The sequence below is a fragment of the Pinus tabuliformis genome, chromosome 3_1 (assembly GCF_031772625.1).
Source record: "Pinus tabuliformis cultivar Carrire ecotype Pingquan chromosome 3_1, CPIR1, whole genome shotgun sequence".
NCBI classification, from domain to species: Eukaryota; Viridiplantae; Streptophyta; class Pinopsida; order Pinales; family Pinaceae; genus Pinus; species Pinus tabuliformis.
In genome coordinates this window covers 746,319,901-746,326,869 of record NC_142301.1, presented here as the reverse complement: position 1 = coordinate 746,326,869, position 6,969 = coordinate 746,319,901, and the positions used below count along the sequence as shown (strand labels likewise).

Below are 6,969 nucleotides of genomic sequence, written 5' to 3'. Positions count from 1 at the left end.
ATTTTTTAGAATCTGCAAAAGGTTTCTTCACTATCGATCGAAACTTGCTCATTTAGAGAAATTTGCATCCAAGAAATTTTATTTTGAATGTGAAAATATAGTTCCACATACTGAACGAGGGGGTTCCCATTATGGATTAGTCTGTGGGTTTTCCATCTTCAATTCATGAAGATGTTTCTGTTGAGGAAAATTTGGAGGATACTGTTGTTTATGTGGAGTCAAAAAGTGTTCCTCAAGAACTTGTACTTCAGGATGAAGCCTCACAATCACTTCAACAACCTTGGAGAAGATCCACTCGTATTCGAAAAATTCCAAGCAAATACGATGATTATGAGACAAGCAGTGCTTCTATAGGTAATGCTTCTCATGATTGTGAATATGATTATTCCACAATTAGTGAACCCAGTGGTTTTCAAGAAGCTACTAATTTGGATGAATGGAAGGATGCAATGAAGAAAGAATATGATGCCCTTATAGAAAATGGCACGTGGAGGTTAGTGGATCCTCTTACTAGCATCAAACCTATTGGTTGTAAATGGGTCTATAAAGTCAAGTATAAAGGAGATGGTTCACTTGACCGATACAAGGCAAAACTTGTAGCTAAAGGCTATGCTCAGAAGGAAGGTGTTGATTACACAAAGAATTTTGCTCCTAAAACAAAATGGGGCACAATCAAAACTTGTTTTCTCTTGCAGCACAAAAAGGATAGAAGATACATCATATGGATGTGAAAACAACTTTTTTGAATGGAGATTTCAAAGAGGAGGTCTACATGTTTCAGCCTTAGGGTTATTCTGTGAAAGGAAAATAAAATAAGGTATGCAAATCGGTTAAGACATTATATGGACTTAAACAAGCATCCTGTGCTTGGTATGAAAAATTAATTGAACACCTTCTTAAGTTGAATTACAAAATTTTTGACCTAGATCATGCAACTTTATTTGTCAAAAGAATTGGAAAATATGTTGTATATCTAGTTGTCTATGTTGATGATTTGATGATTACAAGGAACAATGATAATTATATACCGTTTGTTAAAAAGGAGTTGCAGAAAATTTTTGACATGACAAATTTAGGTTTATTGCATTATTATTTAGGAATTGAAGTTAATCAACAACCCAAAGATATTTTTATTTCTTAGAAGAAGTATGTTGGACAACTATTAAATAGATTTGGAATGCAAGATTGTAACCCTGTTTCTACTCCTATGGAGCAAAATTTGAAACTTACTTCCATTGAAGGAAATACATTTGATGATCCAACAAACTATAGGCAACTTGTTGGAAGTTTAATTTTTTTAAGCACTACTAGAATTGACATTACTTTTGTCGTAGGGATACTTTCCAGGTTCATGGATCAACGATGTGAAGGTCATTGGAATGCAGCAAAGAGAGTGCTGAAAAAATTGAAGAGCACTCAAACTTTTGGCATCAAATACTCCAAAGTTGCAAATTTCCATCACATTGTATATTCAGACTCTGACTTTGATGGTGATAAAGAAAATGAGGTCTCTACTTCTGATTATTTGATGAAAATCTCGGATCAATAACTATTAGTTGGAGGTCATGCAAGCAATCTGTACCTGCTGATTCTACCACTGAAGCTGAATATGTTGCAACAACTCAAGCCACAAAATAAATCATTTAGCTTCGCAAGATACTTGAAGACTTGCAGGCGAAACATAAAGATTAAATTTCTTTATTTGTCGATAATTCTTTTGCAATTAAGTTGGCCAAGAATCTAAAGTTTCATGATTGAAGCAAACACATTAACACAAAGTATCACTTGATTCGATATTATGTAGAAGCCAAGGTTATTCATCTGACACATTGTCCTACTTTAGAATGGATAACAGACATATTCACCAAAGCACTAGGACGAGAAAAGTTTGAAAAATTCTGAATGTTACTCGGCATGTCAAATATTCCTTTAGACTAAAGGGGGAGATGTTACCTAATCCTTTAAGATATATTGTAGCATAATTAGATTAGAATTGATAGTTTAGATAGTTTTCATTTTACCAACAATTGTGATATAGTAACTGCCTCTGTTTGTATAAATACTTGATGATTTCACTTAATAAGATAACAATTCATTCATGGAATTAAATGGGAAAAGAAAAAATTGAATAATTTATTTTAAATTATATTAAGGGTAATAAAAGAGTTCAATTCATAGAAAAATATAGAAATATTTAAAAAGAGAATTGAATAATGTATTTTTAAAATATTAAAATATATCCAAAGGGATAATGTGTTTTAAACTTATTATTTTAAATTATTTTATTTAAATATATTAAAATGAATAATCAAATTAGATAGGTGAATAATGGAAGAGAATAGACCTGATATAATGAAATGAAAAAATGATTTTATTAGGAATATATAGAAATAAAAAAATAAAAAAAGATAATTAAGGTAGAGAATATAAATTATATTAAAATAAGATTTATAAAAAAATTATTTCAAATTATTTAAAGAGATCAAATTGAATGTTTAATTTAGAGTATGTAAGATAATATATTGAAAAAACAGAGTTATTTGGAAGAAAAAAATAATTTATATAAAAGAATTTTGGATTAAAGAATATTATAATAATTAAAAAAGAGATAAATTATGGTCAAATTAGATTAAATTAAAAGATTTATGATAATTAATTTAAGGAAGTCTAATAAACACATGTCATAAGACTATCTAATATATTTTTTATAAATAGAACAAAGTATATCATCACTACTTCAAAGTATAGTCTATTTGTTTATGTTTTGACTTTTTTTAGTCATTTTTCAATCAATTTTCCGTTAAATCTAATAGGGATTTGTTGGAATTGCAAGTTTAATATATATATTATACACACTTTCAAGAAGCTAAATCCATTTATATATTAAAAAATGTAATTCTAACAATAAAAGAATTCAATCTCACAAAAATTTATACCATCATTCTCTCCAAAAATAAAAATAAAAATGGCTCTCTACTTCTACGTCATTTATAACTTTTCACCAATAAATTCAACGCTTTAAAATATTGTTAGATTTGAGACTTTTGTGATCCATATTGTAGATAAATGTCTTTTGGATTAATCACATCATTAGAATTTGGTGGATTTTTCGAACCAACTAATGTTAATGAAGATGAACCAAATTAGTTGGTTCGAAACGTCGACCAAATCTTAATGATGTGATTAATTCGAAAAACATTTACCTTTAAAATATTTTTTTCTATTTTCTTAAATAAAAATTTAATGAATGAAGACAAATTACAACAACTTCTCACCTTTAAATTCAACTATTTAAAATGTTTTTTTTCCAGAACAAATTCAACACCTAATACCCTTTTTTAAAAGATAATTCTAAGTTAACAAATATATATATTAATCACCTAAGAGTTGGACGACAGCCACTTTGCTGAACTTTTTTGGAAGCGAGTCAATTGAACCCTTTAGGATAATGTTTGCCTATTATAACACGAAAAATTTAACCCCAAAGCTTCTCTTATTTCTTTAAGTATAGTTTTTAGATGAATTAACAAGATAAGTCAGAAGAGTACTTTGCCTAAGAGATTCACGAATAAATTTCACCTTTGTGAAATAGGGGTTGGAAAAGGCCAAAGGAAGTGTGGGAAGAAAGGATATGCATTTTTTGTTTTTTCGGAAAAGTGGAAACAGAAAACATTTCATTTTAGAATGTGAGGCCTTCAAAGACAACAGGGAAAGTTATGCAGATATTCTGGCAACAAGCTCTTGGGATTATCTATTCAGCGAGGGGTTTGTCGAGAAGCTGGGAGCATTTATTGTGAAGTTTCACAAAAAATGGCCGAATACATCAAGCAGATGAAGAAACAATCTGTCCCATAGGCTATGTTTTGCACCCGGCGTGCATGATATGACGCTGGGGCAGATGGCTTTCGCTCCCCCCAGCCGTGTTCGATCCCTGCGGAGGACCCCTCGCTTCGGCGATATTGTGACGGCTTTGCCGTAAAATCAGTTGGCTTCGGCCGTACTCTGTCTGGCTTCGGCCATTATGTAATCTGGCTTTGGCCGTATTCTGACTGGCTTCGGCCATATTGTAATCTGAGGGCTTCGGCCATATATAAAGATTTCTCTCTGAAAAAAAAATAAAAATGTTTTGCCTCGTAAATATTAAAATAATTTCTTTCTTTCTAATAATTTCATATTTGAAAAATAAAATAAACACAATAAATTTAAACCCAAATTAACCTCCTTTTTTTTCTCCTTCCGTAGGGAATTAACGAGAAAAATCACGCAATTGATTTCTTTTTTGCTTAAATAATACACGAATAAATTCCATCCCTTAGTATAATGCTTTCATATTTGAAAAATATAATGTACAAAATAAATCTAACCCCAATATTAAGCTTTGCTGGGGAATTAACAAGAAAATTCTCACAGACATTGGCTAACGAGGCCGCCAGAAAATTTCAAAGGCGAGAACAATAATTCACGAATAAATTCAACCCTTTAGGATAATGTTTTCATATTTGAAAAATACGATGAACAAAATAAATTTAACCCAAATATTAAACTTTGCGTTGGGAATTAACAAGAAAATTCCCAAGGCATTGGTCTGACAGGGATTAACAAGAAAATTCAAAATTTATCGTCGCCTGAGAGATTCGAACTCTCGCGGGGAAACCCCATGTACTTAGCAGGCACACGCCTTAACCACTCGGCCAAAGCGACGTAGTTGTACAAAAGAGAAATATTAATAAACAAGTCAACTGTAATCGCCTAAACATAGGTACAGCGTCGCACGAATTGTCACAAAAGTAACACTAAGGCTTCCGGCCCCTTTCCGGTTGGTCAGGAAACTCCAGCTCGATTTTCAATAAAAAGTTCAATGTTTTTATTATATTAATTTTTGATATAAAATTGAAAATTGGTTTAAAATAAAATGTATTATTAATGTCTATTTAAATAAATTTGGTTGGTTTCATTAAAATTAATTAAGGGAAGCTAGATATTTTGACCATCAAAAGTTTTACAATTAATATTTTTTTTTAATAAGAAAAATATATTGATATCTTATACGAGGGATATTTGAGTTTTTTTTGGATTATTTAGATTTAACATTTGAATTTTTTTTGAATTATTTAAATTTAATAGTAAAAATTATCATATTAATTGCTTGTTTTAAATTTGGATAGAAAAGATAACATTATTCTTCCCATTCACCCAAAATTAATATTTAAAATCTTATTGTTATTTTTTTTATTAAATGGAAAAACAAACTACTCACCAAGATTGTGTGAAGTTAATTAGAATCTAGATAAACTTTGGAATTATTTTAATTTCCTTAAAAGTAACTTTCATATAAATTAAAATAATAATTCATATTAATCATTATATTTTTAAATTTAATAAATAAACATATAAAAAATCAATATTTATATTTTTTTTCATAAAATTATCAATATATACATATATAATATAATATGAATGCTATGCATATTGCATTAAAAAAAATAAATTAAAAAACTTATAAAACATTTTGTTGTTGAAAATTTCTGGAATATAATTGTGTGGTTTTTGTGCCCAGTCTAATATTTATGGTAACTCCATTCATCATCAGGGACCTAAGAGAAAAAGACGACGCGTGCCCCGCACGCGCGCGCGCGCGCACACACACACACACACACACATATATATATATAGGTTTTTTTTTGTTTTTTTTAACAAGGTCGGGTAGTTTATATATTACCAAAAGCTTTGATGGAACAAACTCCTATTACAAAACACTGTACCATGAAAAACATCTAAGCCATGAGATAGGAACACACTCTCTTCTCCTAGGCTTGTGTTCAGGACTTCATTTATTTTTATATGTATTCTAGTGTACTACCTAACAAACTGACCTACTAGAAAGAGAAATTTGTATGTCATGGGCTTTCTGACAGTTTTTCAAGGCTTTTAGACTGATTGCTCCTAAGTTGACTGGTTCTTCTTGTCATAATTGACCGAGTTCTCTTCTTCGTTGCTCGAAGAGTTCTCTCCTTAAGTGGGTTGAATTCCATTTGATTTGTTTGCTTGTTCTTCCTTTGTCTCTGCTTACTGCTCCAAATTTTGTTGTGCTTCTTTGATTTTGTGTTGCTTGAGATGCTTCTTCTTTTGCTGTTGTTGACCACTTTCCTTTTGGCGTAAACGGGAATCGTTGGATATATCAACGGACGAGGTTGTCAAAAGAGTAACAACCAAGATTAATTCGCAAAGATTGGGATCAGGGGACGAACGGTGGAGATTAACCAGAGGCGCTAATGGAAGAGAACATTGGAGGAGTCGTCGCAACTGTCGATGGTTGAGATCTACGGTCATCGGGCGCGAACAAGTCCGCATGTTAACCGAGAAGAAAGGCAGGATTAAACGCGGAGATGGTATTTCGGGCAGGTTAGAAACCATAAGTGGTAAAAGGGAGGGGTCGCCCGATTCCACTGACCGAGCGACACGTAGCATCGGAGGAGAGAGAGAAAACCGCTTTTCGGGTGGGTAATCTCCATGCTTGATGTCCGCTCGAAATCGGTGGGATCTGTCCGATCCAAAGAGTACAGATCGACGGTGGGGAAGAGTTGCGCAAATTTGATTGAACAGGCTAATCGACGACCGTCGAATCGAGCGCCCGATCAACGGTCCTGATTTGATCGGAGATCGGAGAAAGGAGGGAGCAGCGCTACGGAAAAGGCTTGGGAGTGCGGGCCTGACGGTAATAATAGATGCAAATGAATGATTTTTTGAAGTCCGGATAAAGCGCTTGGACGAGTTTTTCCCGTGTAAACCAATAGAGCTGAAGTCCCTGCGAACGACAGAATTGAAGGAGGGCCAAAGTCTGGTTATATCAGTCAGGGAGGAGGGCTGATATAATGAGAGGGGCAGATGGAGGGCGTGGATGCTCAGAAGGGATTTGCGCTTGCTGAGAGGAGGGAGTGAAGGGAGAGAACGGATACGAAGAGAGCAAGC

General features: G+C 32.8%; 1 non-coding gene across 1 annotated transcript; it reads right to left on the bottom strand.

Annotated features, from left to right (window-relative positions):
* Positions 1 to 4,619: 4,619 nt before the first annotated feature.
* TRNAS-GCU (transfer RNA serine (anticodon GCU)) lies at positions 4,620 to 4,701 on the bottom strand. The gene has a single exon. It is a non-coding gene; the product is annotated as a tRNA-Ser (tRNA).
* Positions 4,702 to 6,969: the final 2,268 nt, after the last annotated feature.